Here is a 25,439-nt window from a genome sequence, read left to right as displayed (position 1 = left end):
GAGTTTCAACAGCATTTTAACAAATTTCCCTGCAAATTCATGCTTAATCAGAAACTATTCATAGTTCAACTCAGCTAGAGTGCATGCAAGTAAAATACTGGCAACAAGAACACTGAAATAGAACCAGACCTGAATACACATAGAGATTTTGATGGAAAGACGACAAAAACACAAAGGTAAACAGCAGTCAGTCACGTCACATTAAAATAGATGTGTGTACTCTGTGTTCTAATCCATGATAAATATGGCACTGCAGACAAAGTACAGCATTTTTAAGCCTTATGGCTGAACATCAATCACTAGTGATGGAGGTGCAGATACTGGAAAATCAATGGATATTTTGGCGCAAGAGTGGGGAAAGGGGGGTATACTTGGTTTACAGATGGTCTTCTCTGAAAGTACATTTGGTCTTGGTTAAAAAACTTTTTGAAGAATTAAAAAACAACATTTAGAACAATGTAATCCATGTGCTTGTGATATACTGTACGTACATGCTGTAGGAATTACTTTTATTATTGAGTTTCTGAGACAAAATTAGATCAGTTTGGAATTATGATGCTTAAACTGCAGTTGGGGTGGAAAAAGTCTGTTTATCTGTTTATCCTGGTCAGGGTCACGGCAGGTCTGGTCCTACCAGGAAACAATGGGCACAAGTAAGGAATTCTTTAGACAGAGCATCAATCTATTACACGGCTCCCACCATTTCCCTATTAGACATAGTCATAGACATAGGTGTCTGTGTAGACACCTGGACAGTAAATAGCATAGACTATTATGACACCCAAGCGTCTTAAACAATTATTTTTATAATAACACATTTTTAAAAATATATTTTCTCCCCAGTTACCTCCTGATTTAGTGCACTCAATTTTCTGTCTTCCGCTGCTAAGAGATACTAGATTGCATCCAAGGAGAGCAAGTCGCTGCACACGCCTCTTCCGACACGTGTACAGCCCTCCTCTTCTTGCCCCTGCTTTCTGCACAGGCGTCTTCTCCGCCAATCAGGGTCCACCCACACATGGTCCGGCCCCCACCCTGCAGATACGATGGCCAATTAGTATCTGCTGCAGGCACTGCCAATTATGCCCGCCAGATGGCGCCCAGCCGACCGGTGGCAACACCGTGTTTTGAACCGAGGATTTCAGAAACTCTGTGCTGGTGTGCTAGCGAATTATTTTTATAGTAAATCAGACATATTCTAAATAAAGTGAGCTCAGCAAACCAACAACTAGAAGTATTTATTCTTTGTGTTTAGTATTTGGCTAAGTCATGTTTAGTATTTGTTATAGCCTGTGGACTTTTGAATGTTTTAGTTAAATTTGTACAGCTGGATAGATAAATGATGGCCTGTCCCTCTGCAAAGTTCTTCTGGGTTGGTCAGTTTAGTTGATAACCATAAGTGTTCAGCAATTATGAGTTTTATTGTGTGCAAAAAGTATGAAAAACCGACCAAAATTTTGAGTTCAGGAATTTCATAAATTGTTCCAGCTAGAGCTTTTAGTCTTTGTTCTCAAAGCAAGATCTATGAAAACATAGTTTAATGAGTTTGGTATAACATATTGTATGTTCCCTTTTTAACTGGTCTGTTGTTACTTTGTTGTTAATTTGTTGTCTGTCCTTTTTTTTTGGGGGGGGGGGGGGGGGGGGGGTCATAATTTTCAGTTACTGGGTCACAATTTTCAGGTTACATTTCTCAATGCAGTTGTGTGTTACTGTTTCCTCTATGATCGTACACATGATGCTCTCTTTACCACGCTGTGCATTTAAGGTGAGATTTGGATGTTGGTGTTCCATGTCTCTTTTTCAAACAAAGTGAGAAGCATTCTAAGTTTAACTTTGGCCTGCACAGAGCCCTGAGTTCCAACTTCAAAATCTCTTTTGACTGAAAGGGCACAGATTCAGAAACACTCCTAAATCCTGCAGAAAGTCTTCCCAGACAATTGGAAGTTGTTACATCCATGAAAGGAGAGGACAACTTTAAAATAATGCTGTTGGTTTTGGAATGGGATGTTTATTGAGATTATTTCAGGCGTCTAGGCGTCCACATAAGTAAGTTCAGGATTTAGGATGGGCTGCTCAGTAACATCATGTTCACTTCAAACTATTCCAGTGCATCTTTGGTCAGTGTGTGATAAAACCTCTAACTTAATTTAAGCTATAATATTCATTTTCCAATCAATCCTGATCAGACAGCAGCTCCTTGGTGCATAAAAGGATCCCCATCCTATGATACCTTTAACACATTTTACAGTAGGGAAGGGGGCTTGTGAGCTTCACAGCACATATAGCACTGCCCAAAGTGTTTTACATAGTATCTGGAGACTACATACTTGTCTGCAACTTTCTTCAGAATGCATTTTAGTAAATCTTTGTAAAACAGACAATGACTAAATAAATGAAAATAACCTTCAGGCTGTAAGATGTAGTATGCTGGTGCTGCAAACCAACTCACAATGACATTTTTATTTTAAATTCCTAGTGACAAACAAAAAAGTGTTTAAGGAAACTCCCTTGACTGTTTTCTTGGAAATGTTTCTAAATTGGCACCAGTACTGAAGAGAAATTGGCGCCAATGCAGAAAAATCTATTATATGGATTGCATCCTGTCTAAGCTAATTTTATTCTGGTAGAAGTGTCTGCCAAATAAATAAAACTCAAGTTTAATGTAATCACTGAGTCCATTCACTTTTATAGACTGTGACAACTAAAGTGGTAAAGGGATGGCAGGACGTTTTGCAGATGGAATTGTATGATAGTAGTAGTAGTAGTAGTAGTAGTATTTTTATTTTTATTTTTATTATAATTATAAAAGTAATAATAATAACAACAATTGCTGGTAATTTAATTCAGAGTCCTGGTAACTATATGGGTAGTGTTTCTCCAGAATTGTGTTCTATTCGAATGTTCAGAATTCCGTGCATAAGTGTCTTTTCTAATGAATCGGGCCTTTTTAGAATGTGTCAAAAATAAGAAAGCTTCAGTTTGGTTACCTCTGCCCAAATCAAACTTACCATGCTTTTGAACTTACCATTCAAAGCAAAGCAAATGTACTCTAAAGTTCAAAGTCAGTCTTTCTGTCCTGCTTTTTTATTGTCCAGCTTATATATCCATGCAGATCATAGTCTGAACAATTCTGATCTATGTTTGGAATTCTTTACAACTAAGGATGTTATCCGATCCTTTTATTCTTGTTCTGCTTGTCAGTTTGTGTCTTATTTTCTGATTACTGGATCCTGCTGTTTATAAATGATCCAGGTAAGCCTAAGCTGTCCATCACTTTGACATCATCTCTATCAATGATGACGTTTTAATCTTTCCTGTTGTCATAATTTTTGTCTTGTACATATTAAGCTAAAATATGTATACTCTGGTCTTTAACTTTCCTTATAAGGGCATTCAGGTCTTCCACATATCAAAAGGTATTTGTTTTTTTCCACCAATCCTGAAACCTTCATCATCTTCCTCCAGTCCTGCTTCTCTCATTATTTTCAGCATGCAGGTTAAACAGAAAAAATGATGGAATGCAGCCTTGTCGGCTTCCTTTGCCAATATGGAACCAATCATCGTTTGTTCATTTTTGTCCATATCATGGCAGATGTTGGCTTTTTCTCTTTTCACTGGGAACAGCCTGGATGGTTGTTTGGCTTGTTAAACTTGACGTCTGGTTTTCCCACAGAAACAGCTGAAACGTGAACTGATCTGAACATAGCACACGTTTTCACTGTCTTTTATTCTGTCTTCTGATTTCAGGCCCAGAGAACATAATGAGCCTGAAATTATCTGCATAGAATTCATGTATGGCTTTGTCAATGAAGATTCAGGTTGCATTTCTCAGTGACAACAGATTTCTGAAGTACTTCCAAGCACATGCGACAATTTGATCACAAAATATGAAATTTTAGGCCGGAAGGTTTCTGGCCTTTCCCTACACAGACTGGGATTTAATTGGATTCCCTGAATCTTTTCACAGTGTTAGGTATGGTAGATATTTAGGGATAAGGTGAAATGTATTACAGTATTAGGTGACAGACTACATTAATAGTCTTGTGTTAAAAACGAATAAAAGTGTTCTTTTTGAACTGGTGAGCCACGACCCATTGTTGCTCACAAAGACTGGATTCTCCTTTATAGTCACCTTTGTAAAACGTTTCAAAACTGTAAGTTTAATATTCTATACACTTCTCACCCTTATTTACAACCCCAAATCAGAAAACACTGGGACAGTATGGACAATGCAAATAATAAAAAAACAGAGTTTGACTTTTATTTGATTGCAGACAGGATGAACCTGAGATATTTCATGTTTTATCTGGTCAACCTAATTTTATTTAATAATAAACATCCATTCCTGCATTTCAGACCTGCAACACATTCCAAAAAAAAGTTGGGACAGTAAAGCATTTACCACTTTGTAATGTTGCCATTCCTTTTCACCACACTTAAAAGACGTTTTGTCACCGAGGAGACCAAGTGATTTAATGTTTCAGCTTTTATTTTGTCCCATTCTTCCTGCAAACGCGTCTTTAGATGTGCAACAGTACGGGGTCGTCGTTGTCGCATTTTTCCTTTCAAAATTCTCCACACATTCTCTATTGGGGACAGGTCAGGACTGCAGGCAGGCCAGTCCAGTACCTGTACCCTCTTCTTCTGCAGCCATGTCTTTGTAATGTGTGCAATACTAAATTGCTGTATGTGTGTGTGTGTGTGTGCCCTGTGATGAACTGGCGACAGTCATAACATTAAAACCATCTCCTTGTTTCTACACTCACTGTCCATTTTATCAGCTCCCCTTACCATATAGAAGCACTTTGTAGTTTTACAGTTACTGACTGTAGTCCATCTGTTTCTCTACATACCTTTTTAGCCTGCTTTCACCCTGTTCTTCAATGGTCAGGACCCCCACAGGACCACCACAGAGCAGGTATTATTTGGGTGGTGGATCATTCTCAGCACTGCAGTGACACTGACATGGTGGTGGTGTGTTAGTGTGTGTTGTGCTGGTATGAGTGGATCAGACACAGCAGCGCAGATGTAGTTTTTAAACATCTCACTGTCACTGCTGGACTGAGAATAGTCCACCAACCAAAAATATATCCAGCCAACAGCGCCCCGTGAGCCACTAATGAAGGTCTAGAAGATGACCAACTCAAACAGCAGCAAGAGATGAGCAATCGTCTCTGACTTTACATCTACAAGGTGGACCAACTAGGTAGGAGTGTCTAATAGAGTGGACAGTGAGTGGACACGGTATTTAAAAACTCCATCAGTGCTGCTGTGTCTGATCCACTCATACCAGCACAACACACACTAACACACCACCACCATGTCAGTGTCACTGCAGTGCTGAGAATGATCCACCACCTAATTAATGCCTGCTCTGTGGGGTCCTGACGATTGAAGAACAGGGTGAAAGCAGGCTAAAAAGGTATGTAGAGAAACAGATGGACTACAGTCAGTAATTGTAGAACTTGAAGTGCTTCTATATGGTAAGTGGAGCTGATAAAATAGACAGTGAGAGCAGAAACAAGGAGGTGGTTTTGATGTTATGGCTGATCGGTGTAAATAGTTGATTTCCTAGTCCATGTTATTGAACAAAGCCTGGATTTCACTAACACCCCACAAAGTTTCTTATTTCCTAATCTACCAACCAAACAACACTTGCACAAAAATAATAAGTGCCGGAGATACAGATTTGGTCATTCTTCAGCCAATCTGATTCAGTTTGTGTTTATGGGTAGATGCATAATCAGCGGAAATATAAAAAGTTTAAGCAAATTGCTGTATTTTATATTCACCACACAACACGTAATAAGCTTTTATTAGAAATACATCTTTCAAAACATGATCTAACGGACCAGATATGTTCTGTGCAACCTGTTCCTGCATTACACAAAACAGAGGATGTGATTACTGATTACCAAGTCTGGTTCAACAGAGCCCAAAGAGAGCAAAAAAAAGGATAAACTCACTTTATTACATTACATACTTACATTAACTCAAGGTAAAACATTAATAAATGGTATTACTAAAATAATTACATATTTACATTAGATTTGATTAATATTGCATGGGTAGATGGAGTAATGTAATAATGTCTATTATTATTATTATTGCTGCTAATACTACTACTACTAATAATAATAATAATAATAAGCCGCTCAGGTGGCGCAGCGGTAAAGTACGCTGGCTCACCAGAGTTGTGGTTTTGAATACATTGCATCGAATCTCAGCTCTGCCTCTCCGACTGGGCTGGGCGGCTGCATGAACAACGATCGGCTGTTGTTCAGGGTTAGAGGGTAAGAAAGTCGGATCATAGGTCCTCATAACTGGTGCGACTGTGGCCCCTGCTGGCTGACTGATGACGCCTGCACAGGGCTGAGGAATAATGCTGATGGGGGTGTGACCCTCCGTACACAGTGCCTGTCAAGTGTATGAACTCGACTTGTGCAGGTGAAAAATGCAGTCTGTACTGACTGTACGTGCCGGAGGGGGCGCATGTCAGTTGAGAGGCGTCCTCAGTCAGCGGTGAAGGGTCGAATCAGTGTAGAGGACGCATTCAGGGTAATTGGACACGACTAGACTGGGGGATAAAAATTGGGGAAAAAAGAGGGAAAATAAAATAATAATAATAATAATTATTATTATTATTATTACTCTCATTCTTATTCTTATTATTTATTGTGTATTAACAAGTGTGCATTCACTCACTTTCTTAACCGCTTATCCAATTAGGGTCGTGGAGGGGTGCTGGAGCCTATCCCCTGCCTGGGAATCGAACCCAAAACCTTCTTGCTGTGAGGCAACAGTGCTACCCACTGAGCCACCGTGTATTTAAATTGTTGCAGTCACTAAATTATTTTAGATCTTTTTTTTACTTATTTATTTATTTCATTTGTAATTTTGAATAAAAATTTTGATGATAAATTTAAGAGCCCAGAGAAAACATGCAAATTTGTGTCCTTGGTAATATCACATACCCTACAACAAAAAGGACATGAATGAAGTTGCGATTCTTTTCATCTAGTCATGATGATTGCATATATGACACGTGTTTTGTTAAGCAAACCTGCTTAAAAATCATACTGCTATCTGTAACAAGGAGGCAGAAGTGAAATTTGAGTTGGTAGGGCAATTTAGTTTCCCCAGTGAGATGCTTGTGTTTTGAAAAGCTTTTCACTGTTAGCCTGTGTAATGGCTGGCATGCAAATGCCTTTTGTTCTCGATGCTATAAAATTACAGTGCAAATTGATTCACGTACTACACCGTTGACTGGATAACAGGTTTAATGCAGACCAGTCATACCCACACTGACATGCTGGAACAAAAGCTGCAAATATTTTAATTTAGGAGCTTGTGTACATAAAAATGATGTACAGTTTCACTGGTAAAAATGCTATTCTTGTATTTTTGTAAGTATTACAAATAATGTGGAACTATCCAGAATACACAATGTAAGAAAAAGAACTTGATTAAAGCAAGTGTATAAATAAACTGGGAATTGGCATTTGGAAGCACAGTGCCTGTTTGACTGGCTTGTTTACAGTCCTCATGCTAGTCATGTTATAGACTCCCTGAGTCATGTTATAATTCCCTGAAAGACTTCACTTCACCATGATCCACATGATTAAACATACAAACTTTCTGACTTAGTGGCAAGCATCCTTTGTTTTTATAGTAATAGGGCAAGAGACACACACACAGGGTCTGTCTCAAAACCTAGTGAGCTGACTTGCTGCCTACTGTCTACATAGGCAGCTGCCTAAGTAGAGATGATTCTAACTGACATCAAACTTTAGAAGGCAGACTCTTTAACTAGACAACGTTTACAAAAACCACTGCCGCAGTTTTAGCGGCCTTAACTAAAAAGTTCAAACCAGTGGGCTGAGGCGACACAACCCACTAACATTCCAGCTGACATCTCCCACCATGTTACCCAATGCATTAGGCTTCCTCTCTACTGATGCTGATCTCCGCCTCTGATTGAGGAGACCGAGACTGACACGTGTGCAGTAGCCGACTGCATCTTTTCACCTGCACCAGGTGAGTTCATATGTGGATCAGCTTTGTGTACAGAGAGCCACACCCTGATCAATGCATTATTCCTCGACTCTGTGCAAGCACCATCAATCACCCTGTATGAACAACAACAATCAGTGTTCATGCAGCCGTCCAGCCCAGCCGGATGGCAGAACTGAGTTTCGAACCGATGAGTTCGAAATGTCAGCTCTGGTGGGCTAGTGTGTTTTATTGCTGCGCCACCTGAGCGACCTAGAACTACTTATTTTCTTTTTTTTAAATGTGCTCACTCTGTTTCTGTCTGCCATATTAGAAATTTATTGTGAGAAAGGTTGTGCCGCACTGAATACTGGGATTGCCTTTGCGATTGCAGAAGCACTTGATGCTCCCTCGTTATTCAGTCAGAATATTGCTCAGAATAAGGCATTTCAGTAGGCAGCATTTTAAGGCATCTAAAAAATGAAACAGCCTTCTTTTCAAGAGCGTGGGTAGTATGACGTGAAACGCTGTCTATGTAGAGAGCTCACTTGGTTTTAACACAGACCCACAGTCTGCTGCTGTAGTTCTTTGTATAACCACCGAGCTAAAAGACTACTAGTCTGCTCATTGCTAACCTTTAATCTTTCAACTTTCATCATTCAAAATTTAAGTATCTTTAATCTTTTTCCTATGATAGACCCACAGTCTACTGCTGTAGTTCCTTGTGTAACCACCATAGCTAGAAGACTACCATATGCACCTTTAAACACAGCATATTGCTAACTGCATACTTTTAAAAGAAAGTTTTATATCAGTCTGCTTATTGCTTACCTTTAATCTTACATCTTCTGCAGTTTCCTCCACTATCTAAATTATGTTAACGAATTGAGTCATTCCATTCAGACTGTCCATGGGTGAAAATAATCAGCTAGTGATTTACTAAAATGAGTCTTGATTCATTTGAGTGTGGCTGCATTTGTTAAAGTATTTATCATTAATTGAGGGAGGAAGTGCAAAGGGAGATGATGCAAAGCTCTGAGGCTGAAGAAAGTAGGTCAGAAAGATTTTGTTTTTGATTTGACATAGATACAAAATATGACAAATTGTAACAAAATATGTGACATGGTGGCACAATTAAAGGTGTGGGTGCTGGATATTGGTCTGGACATGACAGGGTCTGGTGGTACTCTATCCACACCTTAACTGATCTGGCTGTGCGGCATGGAACATTTATCCAGCCTTGATAAAGCACCTGCAGATCAATAATCAATAATGTGACATACACTGGCATTTTAGGCCTTTCCAGGTCACCATCTAACCATTAGGTGACCAAAATTGGACTTATCTGAGAGGATGGCTTTTTCTAGTTGTCTACAGTCCAATCTTTGTGATCTTTTGCAATTCTTAAGGTGGCTCTTTTTTACTTTTCATTACTGCTGGGCACGAGCCTTTTTCAAACCATCCTTAGCATGCACTGTGTACCCCAGTTACAATTTGTAGGTCACTTGATGTCATTGTACAGTTTTTGAGTGACATTTGAATGTGTTGGTGATCATCCCGTTCAGTAAAGGGTTGTTTTCTTCCACTTCTGGTCTGTAGCTCTGTTGTCTTCAGCATCTGCCAGTTGACTTTTGACATTTATTATGAAATTTTGAAGATGGAAGCAACCTGACAGTCACTGTCTTTCTCTATCAGTAAAGCCAAAAATGAACCATATTTTCCTCACTTTTTTGGCATGATCAGTGGTCAATTTATTGTTGAGGTACTGCTAGCACTGTTTTGCCACCCAGCTGATCAGATTGAGGATATTAATGATATTAATGATTTGGTTCAGGTGATTATTTAACCATTACCTCATTAGGTACAATAAGGGGGGTCTGTGTTAGAACTCAAAAACATTCAATGTTTATTCACACACAACTCCAATTCTTAACTGCAGTTGTGTTCCAAAAGACATGGTTGTTTGAGTGTATTAGAGAGCAACTCCAGTAGCATGAAATGATGTCTATTTTGTATTTTTTTTTATGTTAATGTATAAAGAAAATATGTTCATTCCTTTTATTAAAAAAAAGGTTTGCTAAGGTTATGTTTATTTTTTCTCTTTAAAAAAAATCTTTAAAAATATTACATTCGGTCAATGATGCCTAAGCTTTTGCGCCAACTGTACTCTGCCTCTACTTGGTCATTTATTCAAATTTTGCTGGCTTCTAAAATGCAAATTAATAAACCAGTATGAATTTAAAAGGTCAATATCAGGTCCCACATGTATACAAATTTTAGAAATGTGTTGGGGTTTTTTACATTACTTGGCAATCATTTTCAATATTTTATCAACAGTTGTTTTTGAATGTTAATTATTACAATCCCATTAAAATTAATGTAATTTTGTATACAGAAATTTGGAGAATGTATATATACTACTATAACTCCTGTTATTATTTTGCTTTGTCCTGGTTGAGCCAAAAATAAACTTTTCCTACAAATATAATTTAAGGGCAAAGAAATATTTGGTGTCCAAAGATTTTGAAAAAGATACACAATTTTTGATGACCTCTGTCGGTGGTCAGCACTCAAGCTGGCTTGCACATCTGTACACCAGCCAGCGGCAAATGTTTGCAGGAAATCTCAGCATGTACTATGGACAGCAGGTTTAACTCATATTTTTTCTGTAGCTCATGTCAGCACCTCACCCAGGCACTTAGATTTACTGTGGCAGTGGCACAGTTATACCCTCCGGCCTTCTGTTTCTCATACATGGCCAATTGTGTCTGTCAGACTGACCAATGCCTAGCATATAAGACTGCTGCACCACCTGAGTGCCCTTTAAAATTTGCTTCTATTTGCTGCTAGTTTTATACAGGAAGTTCAGGCTAATAAAATTACATTTTCAAGAAAACTCTGCAAATGTGAAACTTGGTTAGGCAATCCCATTATTTATTCATTAATTATTTTTTTAGTTTATCTCTTTATTTTTGAGCCAAGAACACTTGGCTTTAATTACTGGTATGAAGGCACTAGTTATGACTGGAAGGGCTTATTCATTGGTAAATGTTTCTCATTTTGCAGTTTTTGATATGAGACCATGTTGGATGGGAACCAAGATACACCGACCAAGATTCGTTCTATGATTAAGCTCAGATCCATTAACTATTGCAGCCCAGCAGAGCCTGACGTAACTAATGGGAATGATTGCTCTCCATTTGCGATAAATGGCTGTATTTTTCAGTCAGAAATTACCGTACCTGCTCACGCACCACTTCTGATGTTCTGTGATGTTTCAAATGAAATACTTCATAAAAACATTTTATGGCACAAAATGAGTGGATACACCATGTCAGAATACATGGTGACATAACATTAGTTGGGATTTTTCAGTTGGGTGTAACAGCTAGTATGACTTTATATACAATATATGGCTAAAAATGCTGTATGTGGACAGTCCATTACTAACAAAATTAAATGTATAATATAATTTACTGGCAATTTAACTTTGTGGCAATATTATGCGTCTATGCACAAAAGAGATCTTTAATAACATAGTTTGAGGAGTTTGAACAATGACTATGAGCAAGGGCTTCTTCTCCAACATCTTGCAACTTTAAGCTCAGGTGGCCACATGCTTTGACCATATATATCATTGCAGGCTTGAGGATTTTTGGTTTATGTTCTTCTAAGGCATTTAAAAGTAAAATCTATAACGTTGCAATGTCCTAACTCCTTGTTAGTGATTTATTATAAGCTAGAACTGGTGACTTTTTTGTGTTTATTTAATTAGCACTAGTTTTACTGAACCATTACACCAAGCCTAGCTTTACAGTTTAAGTTGTTAAGGTCAGCTGAAAGGAACTCCCATCAGAGACATCAGAAAATCCCTTTCTTTATGTTGCCAGAGTTCTTTACGTAACCTTTTACTTAACAAAATCTGCCATAAAGACCTGATTTATGTAGTGCTACTGAGTTGTCTGTCCACTAAGAGATTTCAAGTTTTGCTTTTTACTTTGATTTTCTTTACACTGCCTCAATATGGGCGACTAAGTGTAGATTTATGGGTAAAAATCATTCTGAATTCTTTATTAGTCCACTGTATGTAGTACAGTAGGAACTCAACCCTAGACAAAAATCCTGGATTTTAAGGGCCCTAAATTCAACATTGCAAAATTCTTACAGCATCTTGATTTTGTAAGACATGCAAGTAAGGTGAATTGGAGATACTAAATTGTCCAAGACTGTGTTCGATATAACCTTGTAAGCTGATGAACCTTGTGTGTAATGAGTAACTACCGTTCCTGTCATAAATGAAACCAAAGTGTAAAACATGACGTTAAAATCCTAATAAACAAACAAACATGTGATGAGAATAAGAGGACACAAAACAGCTTTCTTCTTTATTACACTTTATTGTGTTGTGGCATTTTTAACAATTGAGCTACACTTAATCATCCATAATGATGAAGTAAAAGTCTTGCCACTATTGCCAGTCTCTGCCCTTGAGCCTGAGAAGCACTTTCATAGCATGATGCTTCCACCCCCATGTTTAACCACAATAACATTACTAACCAGGTAATGAGCATCGCCTGTTTTTCATCAGACATAGTGCTTGCCGTTCTATCCAAAGATTTTAATTTTCATTCCATCAGACAAGAGAGCCCTTTACATTTTGTTTAACAAACTCTAAGTGGGCTGTCAGACACCTTTTACATATCTGTGACTGTTGTTGTGCCACTCTGCTGTAAAAGCCTGATGTATGAAGTGCTGTAGATAAATTCCTCATATCTGTACAGCACTCTCTAAAGATTTTTATTTATTTATTTATTTATTTTTTTACATAAGTGTTAGGTTTGTTCTTACCTCCCTGACCTAGATATCTAATGTGTCCAGATGACTCACTCTAGGAACGTCCAACCTGGCACAATACCAAGCTTCTTCCATTAATATATATTTAAGGCAACTGTGGTTTTAGGAAAACTCAAAGCTAAAAATGATTTTAACATTAATGTTTTTTAATGTTTGCCACGCCACAGAGATCCACAGACAGTTCCTTGGAATTTAAGGCTTAATTTTTGTCTTGACTCTCCCATGTAAATTCTGGGCCCTTATAGAACCAGAAGTGTGCCTTTCCAAACCACACCCAATCAATCCAAAGTGCAACAAGTAGAATCTAGGTGAGTTAACAGCACATAACTGACTATGATTGCTATGTGCCACAGCAAAGGGTCTAAAAATGCTTTCACTTTACCATTGATTAATTGTAGGCTGATTTGGACATTGATTTGGATTTGGAGGTTGATTGTGCCAAGGGACAGGGGGTTTGAATACTTTCTAAATTCACTGTATATTAATACTCAATGTTTACATCGTTCATGATTTAAATAAAGTAAAAAACAGCATAAAAATGTTTTACTGTCTTGGTTAGAACTGCAGCGCTCCTGTGAAGCATTTGTAAACAGAACTTGTGCATGTGCACTATAAGGGTAGATTTATACATTTATAACCATCAGCATTAATCAAACAGTGGCTTATTTGTTGCTTAGTAATTAATCAATAACATCGAGGCATCTGCACAAGAGATGATAAAATCCCAGATGTCATTGTGTGACTGTGTACGTGATGCTGCTTTCTGTGAGACTCTCTGGCAGGTGAAAAGAAGCATTCAGTGATGCCAACGTGTTAGAGGGTGCGCGTGATATTTTGCAGCTGTCCTCAGTCTGAGGGGGGGGTGGGGGGGGGGGTTGTTGGGGAGGGGATGTTGTATCAGCTGAGGAAGTTACTATTGTGAAATTGGATACAACTACATTGTACAATTCTAGTTTAGGATTGAAAAACATATTTTATTTAAATGAATGTAATTTTGTATAACAAATTTGACTTACAATAACCTAATGTGACTGGGAACAACATTTAGTATTATAACATTTTACATGCAGGTCCTCAAAATTAAATATTAAAATGGACAATGTGTCAAATTAAAAGCTAAATGGATATTTGTACACAAAAATACAGCAGCTTAAAGTAAATATGCTGGTAAATGCAGCAATTATACACAATTTATTTCTATTTATGTATTTCTTCTCAATTTTCCTTTCCAATCTAGCTAGGAGTCTAGCTTACTTACCTGGCAGGGGCGAGACCATGATCAAGAAGGTGGTTCACCCAGGGCGAGGCTCAGCCATTGCACTCCGGTTGTGCTGACTCCTGCAAATTCCCCAAATGTGTGAATCTCAACTGCATAATCTCTGATAGTGGAGGACTGCGTTTGCGCTCTCCCCTGATTTTTATACTTACCTGGCAGGGACGAGACCATGATCGAGAAGGTGGGCGAGGCTCAGCCATTGCACTCCGGTTGTGCTGACTCCTGCGAATTCCCCAAATGTTGGAATCTCGGCTGCATAATTTCTGATGGGACAGTGGTAGCCTAGTGGGTAGGGCTTTGGGCTATCAACTGAAAGGTTGAGAGTTCGAATCCCAGTTCTGCCATGCAGCCACTGTTGGGCCCTTGAGCAAGGCCTTTAACCCTCTCAGCTCCAGCTTCCAAACAAGCTGGGATATGCAAAGAAAGAATTTCATTGTACTGTACATCTGTATATGTATAAATGACAAATAAAGGCATTATTCTTCCTCTATACCCAATTATTTGATTTGTATTTGCCTTTCTACTGCTGCATACTTTCACTTCTGACCTAGAAGAGCCCCCACTGCTGCAAGCCCACTCTAACACGTGTGTAGTACTGACCGCTTCTTTTCACCGGCATGAGGCAGGTTCATATGGGTATCCCTATTTCGCACAGAGAATCACGCACTGATCCCCATTATCCCTCGTTATTCCCATTAGCCTTACTGTGCAGGCCTCAACAATCAGCCAGTAGCAGTGATTGCAGATTGCAGACGAGCCAGTTATTGTCGGCAGAGCTGAAATTTGAAATTGCGAGCTTGAGATGTTAGTACTGCTGGGTAAGCATGCTTTACCCCATGAGCACCCATTTATAACCAGTTTTGTTGATGTCGCAAAAGGCTTAACAACTTTTTGATTACAAATATAAAGAATATGACAATTTTATTGAAAAACTCACAATAATGTTTTATAAAATTATATTAACATATTTATATACTTATTAATGTAGCTATGATTTTCTTCAGAGATTTCTCTAATTTTAGGTCACTTTTTGGTTCAGTCATACTGTATCATGGTGCTGTGTTTCAAAATTTCTCACTAAGCCACCCTGCAAATATACTGAAATTGCCATTTATTTTTTTTCTTGCAGATCTGACACTTTTGTGCTTCATTAAACATTTTTATGCTTTGAGAAGCAAAGTCAGAGACAGCTGTCATTTTATTTTATTTTATTTTGGAAGGCTGCTGGTGTTTTGCTTATGGATAGTAATAGCTGTTTGGGTTTTTCATTGATAGAAAATAATCTGTTTGAATGTTGTTAATCGTTCACCACTAGCCTCAGTTCAAATAATGGCACAGCATACCCACTGGGACAGCTGAACCTATTTTGCCTTAACAAAAAAAGAGATTCATTATAAGCATAAATGTTAAACCATTATGCATTTATAATGTAACAGCTTGCAGACGACCTCGGGTTTGTTGGTAAATCTGTTATATAAATTAACACCGTTGTAAAAAGCACGACGACTTGGCTGTTGGCTTTGTTAATTGGAAGCAGCTGTGTTAGCGGTTAACGGTTATGACTACTACCATTATGTTATGAGGTGCATTAACACAGTGCTGGCCCTCAATCACAGTTCATTTGTCATTATTTAATTTTTTACTACTGCTGGGAAATTTCAATTCATAAACCAGACTTTCTGACATTGGTAATCTTTTTTGAACTTTCCGACTCAGATTACTCATGCCGACACTATTCCATGTGAGTTGCTGAAATTCTTTTTAATAGTGCTTTAATAGCAGCAGTGGTTAGCTGAAAAAAAAACCAAGTGGTAGCCTGGTGGGTAGGTATTAGGTCAGTGGTAGCTTAGTGAGTAGAGCTTTGAGCTATTAATCGGAAGATGGTTCAAATATATGCTATGCAGCCACTGTTATGCTGCCTGCTCCAGGGGTGACCCTGTGCTCTGACCCCAGTTTCCAAACATGCTGGACTATGTGAAAAAAAAATTGTTTTACTGTACGCCTGTATATGTAAATATGACAAATAAGGATATTATAGCTCATTCATTCAGAATGTAAACTCGCTGCTTTATAATTGCTGTTTTTTTTATCCTCTACAGCTGAAGATGTTTAAAAACACTTGTAAGGAACATGTATAACAGTCTTGGGATTTTAATAAATGATTGGCATGAGTACTTCTCTGTCCAAAAAAATTATCTTTTGCCATATTCTTGTTGGCTTTTTGAAAATCTGCTTGCTCACAAATGTACGAGGGATCTTTAAAAAGTTCAGAACTTTTGTATTTTGGTTGGAAATGGTGAGGGTGGGAGGAGTGGTAATTGATTGTGTCTGAGAGACTGAGAAACTCTTATATTCCGGATTAAGCGTCGTCTGATTTCCACCTTTTTGGACGCTCAAAGAAGCTTTGAGGGAAAGTAGATTTTCATGTGATGATGATGTGAAAGCGCCCAACCAAGAACATTTTTTGCTGATGACATTGAAAAAGTAGGTACGAAGCTGGGAAAAATGCATCGGCAGGTGACTTCATTTTGATGTAATTTGTTTTTGAAATTCTTAATAAATAGAGTTAAAAATGTAGGGAAACTTTTTAAAGAACCCTTGTATATTTTGCTTTTACTTTGATTTTTTATTTGATGGTGTAGAGGCTACTATAATGCCATTTCACATTGAGACATTTACATTTTTTACATTTTTGGCATTTAGCAGATGCTCTTATCCAGAGCGACTTACAGAAGTGCTTCCATAGTAAACATTACCCTACTCTAGTTTAAGTAGACAACAGTCCAAGAATATAAATCTGCCAAACCAAAGTTTGTTAGAACCAAAGTTTTTTGTTTTTTTTGTTGTTTTTTTTGCAAGAAAAGAATAAGAGCATTAGCAAGTAAGTAAGTACAAGTCAGCTTAAGTGTTTAGTAAAAAGGTGGGTTTTTAATCGTTTTTTAAAGACAGCAAGAGACTCAGATGTTCGGACAGACAGGGGAAGCTTGTTCCACCACTTGAGTGCTAGTACAGAGAAGAGCCTTGATGCAGACACAGCCTTCTAATTTTTGTTTGTTGGGACAATTAGTAAATGCCATAAAAACAATGTATATATTGTGCTAATTCTCTTTAAATATGTACTTTGTTTATAAAACCTTAAGGTGTTGCATACATAAGCAACTACCTGCCATGTTCTGTAGCATGTGTAGGGGAGCATGGATAGAACAGGCCTAGTTTACCTTAATTTTGGATCCACTCATCAAAAATGCATAAATGAATAAAAGTGTTTTCAAATAGGATTTATAATGGGAAACTGGAGGCAGCCTTAGTCACATACTGTATATAGCATAATTGGCCTAATGGATTTTTGTTGCTGTTTTCATGGCATGCCTGGTACAAAGACAGAATGGTACAGGCCTAAATGCTTGACCCCTGCAGTCGTTTGGTCCAGTAGCTCTATTATGCTGTGAAAGGGCAATATGCGGTCATAGATTGGGTCCACTTGTTCTTTTAGAGGAAAGGACCACTGCAAATCAATACAAAGTTCTTCTCACTGATTACTGCAGTGTTTTTTTTTAGATGATTGGTGGTTTGATGGGTAAAACAGTGATAGAATTTACATGATTTTTTACAGTCACTAGGTCTCAACCAATTCCGAAAAATTTTGACTGGTATTTTTGATAGCATTCTGCTAAAATCAGGGAACATCTTTTGGGAAAAAATACTGTGTTATGTAGAAACTTCCAGAATAAATGCAAAAGTGCTTCTGGCAGCTTATTCCCAGCACTTTACTAAGACATGACAAATGAGTTGAATGGGACAGTTTAATCAATCCAATTTGATGTGGAAGTTTATTAAAACTATTGTCATTAATATAAGATCATAGCAGTACTCAGCCGGCTGACGTAACACTCTTAACAATCTAAGCTTTTTCATTCATTCCAAGCTGTAGAGGTTCTCTTCAGATGTATTCATGAGTGGGAGGACAGTGTAGGAAATGATGATTGCTTATTCCTGGTCATGAAACCGGACTCCATTAGCAGTAATTATATCAGACCTGTCATAAAAAAGACAGGCACTTTTATCAGGTAATTGATTTACTGAGTGCAAAGCAGCACCTTGTTATTGTCAGATCTGTCAAGTAGTATTCATCAGACGTGTCCATGACTGAATCAGTCAATAGGTTAGTTAAAGCTAGAGTCAGTGGATAATCTGGTGTTAATTACCTGCATTTTACTTCAATTTCCACTGAATAATACTCTGAATCATTCCTACAATGACTTAAACTCTCCTAGCAAAAAAAGTCATTTTCTCCCAATTCTCAAGCCCCGGTTATGCAAAAAGCTAGCTGTGTGGTCAGGCCATTGTGATTTAGTTAGCAATGTAGCCATGGTTTTGCTGGCCTTATAAAAGCAATTTAATAACACAAAATTAAATTGGGAGTCAAATCAGATCTGTTATGTTCACAAAGTTTTAGACATTGGTAGTTTGTTGGCCTGACTCGCCCGTTTAAGATACTATTGGCATGCTAAGCTAACTCGAACACCTTAGGAATACATCCACACATTGTTATCTAAACTAATTCAGACTCCTGGCTGACTGAAAGCCATGTTGATATTTTTATTATATAATTTTATTTTTAATTGTAGGGTTGGGTAATATTGTATTAAATCTCAGCAAGGACACTCAAACATTTAGCACTTTTTCTAAACACAAAAGAACTGTTCCTTTGACTGTCGCCACATTAGAACAGTTGTGTTATTGGTACTAAATTTGATTTATTTGACCATTTTTTTGCACTAAAAGTTGGTTGCAAAAAGATTTAATCAAAAAGGTTTACATACATAAACCCAATTAATACTAGCACATCATTTTCTCCCAGTACTTTGCTGTCTTCCCATGACTGGTAAAGTTAGTATTTAGGCTTATTCTTTAGTTAGTACATGGTTTGGAATGGTGTTTGAATGTTTTTCATCCTGAAATAGCTGGCAGTAAAGGTGGTGAAACATGATGTGAACTCACTCACTTTCTTAACCGCTTATCCAATTAGGGTCGCGGGGGCTGCTGGAACCTATCCCAGCTTTTCAATGGGCACAAGGCACACAGTAACACCAGCGCCAGTCCATCGTGGGGCAGACACACACACATACACACCCATTCACCTATAGGGCAATTCAGTGTCTCCATTTAACACGACTGCATGTTTTTGTACTGTGGGAGGAAACCAGAGCTTCAGGAGGAAACCTACGCAGACACGGGGAGAGCATGCAAACTCCACACAGAAAGGACCCGGACCCCCCTGGGGATCCCCCCTGGGGATCAAACCCAGGACCTTCCTGTTGTGAGATGACCGTGTCCATGATGAAAACTGATGGACTCAATAACATTGGCAAACATTTTGTAGCGGTTCATTGGTGAAAAATATTTTTTTTTGTTTATTTAAGAATTGGTATTTGAAAAAATATCAATTTAGATATCACACCGGATAAAAAAGTCTTAATTTTAATCCATCTTTGTTCACTTAAATTTTGAACATATGGAGATTAGTGTTAGGTTTATTGGTACCAATACTCGAATGGACTGCCGAGTCTTCACAATTTAGATAAGGTACAAAGTGCAGGCGTTCTCAGACAGCTTGGGCATTAATCATTAATTGGTTGAACGGTCCAAAAATCCTTTAGACCTTTTAAACTGTCCTTCAGGCCGCTCAGGTGGCACAGCTGTAAAAAACACTATCACACCAGAGCTGGGATTTTGAATACATCAAATTGAATCTCATCTCTGCCATCCAGCTGGGCTAAGTGGCTGCATGAACAATGATTGGCTGTTGTTCATAAGGTAGGACAAGCCGGATAGGGATTCATCATAACTTAGCGACATACAACCTCTGCTGGCTGGTTGATGGTGTCTGCACAGAGTTGAGGAATAATGTTGATAAGGGTGTGGCTCTCTGTGCACAAGGATGATCCGCATATGAACTCGGCTCATGCAGGTGAAAAGATACACTTAGCTACTGTGCACGTGTCAGAGGGGGCGTGTGTCAGTCTTGCTCTCCTCAGTCAGGGGTCAGCACCAGTGGAGAGGAAGCACAACGCAATTGGGACGCACTAAAATGGGGAGAAAATGCATATTGGATATTGAAGTTATGGATAAAAAAAACAGTATTTTATCATGTAAAACAGGGTAAAAGTGTCAGTTAAGGAGTTGTAGTGTGTAATGTGGGTTACACTTGAAAAAATACAGCTTGTTTTGGAGCAATTGGATGCATATTTTAGGTTATTGAAGTTATTGATATGCTGAATACTTCTACTTCAGTCATTAACATGCTGAATACTTTAAATGCTATTGAAGTTATGAATAGAAATCTGTTTTTTTATCATGTAATACAGTGTAAAAGTGTCAGTTTAGGAGTTGTAGTGTTTAATGTGGGTTACACTTGATAAAATACAGCTTGTTTTGGAGCAATTGGATGCATATTTTAAAAGTTATTGAAGTCATTAATATGCTGAAAATTTTAAATGCTATTGAAATGCTGAATACTTTAAATGCTCTTGAAGATATGAATAGAAATGTGAATATAAATCTGTTTTTTATCATGTAATAGTGTAAAAGTGTCAGTTTAGGAGTTGTAGTGTGTAATGTGGGTTACACTTGATACAATACAGCATGTTTTGGAGCAATTGGATGCATATTTTAAAATTAATTGAAGTCATTAACATGCTGAATACTTTAAATGCTATTGAAGTTATGAATAGAAATCTGTTTTTTATCATGTAATACAGTGTAAAAGTGTCAGTTTAGGAGTTGTAGTGTTTAATGTGGGTTACACTTGATAAAATACAGTTGTTTTGGAGCAATTGGATGCATATTTTAAAAGTTATTGAAGTCATTAATATGCTGAAAATTTTAAATGCTATTGAAATGCTGAATACTTTAAATGCTCTTGAAGATATGAATAGAAATGTGAATATAAATCTGTTTTTTATCATGTAATAGTGTAAAAGTGTCAGTTTAGGAGTTGTAGTGTGTAATGTGGGTTACACTTGATACAATACAGCAGGTTTTGGAGCAATTGGATGCATATTTTAAAATTCGTTGAAGTCATTAACATGCTGAATACTTTAAATGCTATTGAAGCTATGAATAGAAATCTGTTTTTTTATCATGTAATACAGTGTAAAAGTGTCAGTTTAGGAGTTGTAGTGTTTAATGTGGGTTACACTTGATAAAATACAGCTTGTTTTGGAGCAATTGGATGCATATTTTAAAAGTTATTGAAGTCATTAATATGCTGAAAATTTTAAATGCTATTGAAATGCTGAATACTTTAAATGCTCTTGAAGATATGAATAGAAATGTGAATATAAATCTGTTTTTTATCATGTAATAGTGTAAAAGTGTCAGTTTAGGAGTTGTAGTGTTTAATGTGGGTTACACTTGATAAAATACAGCTTGTTTTGGAGCAATTGGATGCATATTTTAAAATTCATTGAAGTCATTAACATGCTGAATACTTTAAATGCTATTGAAGTTATGAATAGAAATCTGTTTTTTTATCATGTAATACAGTGTAAGCTTGTTTTGGAGCAATTGGATGCATATTTTAAAATTCATTGAAGTCATTAATATGCTGAATACTTTGAATGCTATTGAAGTTATGAATAGAAATCTGTTTTTTTATCATGTAATACAGTGTAAGCTTGTTTTGGAGCAATTGGATGCATATTTTAAAATTCATTGAAGTCATTAATATGCTGAATACTTTGAATGCTATTGAAGTTATGAATAGAAATCTGTTTTTTTATCATGTTATACAGTGTAATAGTGTCAGTTTAGGAGTTGTAGTGTTTAATGTGGTTACACTTGATAAAATACAGCTTGTTTTGGAGCAATTGGAAGCATATTTTATAAGTTATTAAAATTTTTGTTATGCTTAATATTTTAAATGCTATTGAAATGCTGAATACTTTAAATGCTATTGAAGATATGAATATAAATCTGTTTTTTATCATGTAATATTGTAAAGGTGTCAGTTTAGGAGTTGTAGTGTGTAATGTGGGTTACACTTGATACAATACAGCATGTTTTGGAGCAATTGGATGCATATTTTAAAATTCATTGAAGTCATTAACATGCTGAATACTTTAAATGCTATTGAAGTTATGAATAGAAATCTGTTTTTTTATCATGTAATACAGTGTAAAAGTGTCAGTTTAGGAGTTGTAGTGTTTAATGTGGGTTACACTTGATAAAATACAGCTTGTTTTGGAGCAATTGGATGCATATTTTAAAAGTTATTGAAGTCATTAATATGCTGAAAATTTTAAATGCTATTGAAATGCTGAATACTTTAAATGCTCTTGAAGATATGAATAGAAATGTGAATATAAATCTGTTTTTTATCATGTAATAGTTAAACAGCATATTTAAAAATTCATTGAAGTCATTAACATGCTGAATACTTTGAATGCTATTGAAGTTATGAATAGAAATCTGTTTTTTTATCATGTAATACAGTGTAAGCTTGTTTTGGAGCAATTGGATGCATATTTTAAAAGTTATACAAATTTTTGTTATGCTAAAAATTTTAAATGCTATTATTAAAATGTTTGTTATGCTAAAATTTTTTAATGCTATTGGTATGCTGAATACTTTAAATGCTATTGAAGATATGAATAGAAATCTGTTTTTTTATCATGTAATACAGTGTAAAAGTGTCAGTTTAGGAGTTGTAGTGTGTAATGTGGGTTTCACTTGGTAAAATACAGCTTGTTTTGGAGCAATTGGATGCATATTTTATAAGTTATACAAATTTTTGTTATGCTAAAAATTTTAAATGCTATTATTAAAATGTTTGTTATGCTAAAAATTTTTAATGCTATTGGTATGCTGAATACTTTAAATGCTATTGAAGATATGAATAGAAATCTGTTTTTTTATCATGTAATACAGTGTAAAAGTGTCAGTTTAGGAGTTGTAGTGTGTAATGTGGGTTTCACTTGGTAAAATACAGCTTGTTTTGGAGCAATTGGATGCATATTTTAAAAGTTATTGAAGTTATTGATATGCTGAATACTTTAAATGCTATTGAAGTTATAGATATAAAAAAATATGTTTTATCATGTAAAACAGGGTAAAAGTGTCAGTTTAGGAGTTGTAGTGTGTAATTTGGGTTACACTTAATAAAATACAGCTTGTTTTGGAGCAATTGGATGCACATTTAAAAGCTATTGAAGTTATTGATATGCTGAATTTTTTAAATGCTATTGAAGTTTTAGATAAAAAATGGCTCTGGTCCATTTTTGTCTTAAGCTTGCCAAATATATATTGGAAGTAGCTAATGTTTTATGTTAAACAGTTTGTGGAATCAAAAAATTTGGCTCAGTAAAGGTTTCATAATAGAAAAAAAAAACATGCCAGCAGTATGACTGTCTTCCAGGAATTACCGCACTTACTGTATCTCTGATCAGTAATAAGCAGAAAATTGTTGGCACCCCAGTTTGTGAGAGACAGATGGGATGTGTTGGTATAAATCATTGTGAATTGTTCATATACACCTGATTAAAACTGTCAGCTAGCCTATTTCTTACCTTCAGGGATTCTACCCTGTCACACTACTAATGTAGCACTGATTAATCAGTCTGCATATGTAGTGCATGTATAAAATAATCAGGTGGAATAGGAAAACACAATTAGCACCCCATAAACACTTTGGGAACTGGTCAAAATCTGACAGCTGAGGATTGAAAAAGTGTTTTCTGGTGAAATCCAGATGGGTTGTCAGAATTTGGCATAAATGGCATTGTTGTTGCCAGGGGAATGGACTCTGATGTGGTAGCCTGCTGCTGTACTTCAGTCGCCTCAGGGTTTGACGTGTTTTGCTTTTTGAGATTTTATGCTAACTACGGTTAGGTTTTTAAGACAGCGTTTCTCATAACCTGTCACGCTATTCTCCTTTAACCTGTATTTTTGTCCTCAGTTCATGAAAAATGTCCAAGATACAGCCTGTCCAGTGCCACTTCTCCACATCTGTGCTTTTCTATGATGAATTGTTTTGACTTGTTTTACATAGTTTTTGAATTTACATTTTGATTTGTTGTCTAGACGCTCTCTACTTCAGTAGTCTGATTTTAAAAATACATATCAAGTAGAGTAATGCAAAGCAGTCTTTGTGTGTGTGTGTGTGTGTGTGTGTGTGTGTGTGTGTGTGTGTGTGTGTGTTATAACTACTTCAATGTCATTTTTGTGAGCTCACAAAATTCAGTACAAAATATTCATACATTTTGACTGTGTATGTGTGTTAGAATTTATTCTGATTTGAATTGAGCGGTGGTTATCCTGGCTAGCATCGTTTTAAGCTTTTCTCATCACAGTTGTTTTATTAAACACTGTGCCAGTTCCTTGCAAGACACACACACACACACACACACACACACACAGATTTTATTACTTACACTTAGGTGCAATGTAGAGCAGTCAGTCCAACTTTTAAATATATTTGATATTTAGGAGAATACCAAAGTGTTTTAAAGAAAACTTATGTGGAAACAGACAATGACCGAAGACAAGGATAAAACCCAGGTCGTTAGAACTCATTATCAGTTGCATTGATGTCACTCCTCCACATAGTTTTTATTAAAACTAGTAGAATAAAATTTCATTTACTAATAAACATCCATTCCTGCATTTCAGACCTGCAACACGTTTCAAAAAAAGTCAGGACAGTAAAGCATTTACCACTTTGTAATGTTGCCATTTCTTCTCATAACACCTAAAATACATTTTGGCACCGATGATACCAAGCGATTAAGTGTTTCAGGTGTAATTTTGTCCCGTTCTTCCTGCAAACACGTCTTAAGACATTCAACAGGATAGGGTATTTGCTGTTGCATTTTTTGTTTCAAAATTCTCCACATATTGGGATCAGGTCAGAACTGCAGCCAGGCCAGTCCAGTAATCGTACCCTCTTTTTTCACAGCTGTGCCTTTGTAATGTATGCAGCATGAACAATGCATGGACGTTGTTCAATACACTTATCTCCACTGTGTGATGGTCCATCCCAGATGCCCAGAGAACTCGATGCCACTAATGGAAATGGTTAACATTGGGCTTCGTTTTTGTACAGTAAAATTTTAAGTGGCATTTGTTAATGTAACAAAGATTTGCCAAAGTAATCCATTTACATTTACATTTTATTAACATAATCCCATCCCAGAAATCACAGGTGTTCAGCTTAGGTTTGTGCCCTTGCCCTTTTACACACTGAAATTCCTTCAGTTTTATTGAATCGTTTAATGATATTATGCACTGTAGAGGAGAAAATATGCAAATTCCT

At 36.8% G+C, this 25,439-nt stretch overlaps 2 non-coding genes across 2 annotated transcripts; both read left to right on the top strand.

Moving 5' to 3' along the window:
• The first annotated feature begins 14,099 nt into the window (after positions 1-14,099).
• On the top strand, positions 14,100-14,263 carry LOC134327182 (U1 spliceosomal RNA). The gene has a single exon (XR_010014691.1). It is a non-coding gene; the product is annotated as a U1 spliceosomal RNA (small nuclear RNA).
• A 6-nt stretch (positions 14,264-14,269) lies between these two features.
• Positions 14,270-14,425, top strand: LOC134327183 (U1 spliceosomal RNA). The gene has a single exon (XR_010014692.1). It is a non-coding gene; the product is annotated as a U1 spliceosomal RNA (small nuclear RNA).
• Positions 14,426-25,439: the final 11,014 nt, after the last annotated feature.

The sequence above is a fragment of the Trichomycterus rosablanca genome, chromosome 14, assembly GCF_030014385.1.
Source record: "Trichomycterus rosablanca isolate fTriRos1 chromosome 14, fTriRos1.hap1, whole genome shotgun sequence".
NCBI classification, from domain to species: Eukaryota; Metazoa; Chordata; class Actinopteri; order Siluriformes; family Trichomycteridae; genus Trichomycterus; species Trichomycterus rosablanca.
Note: the sequence above shows the minus strand (reverse complement) of the source record. Positions and strands in the feature narration are given on the sequence as shown.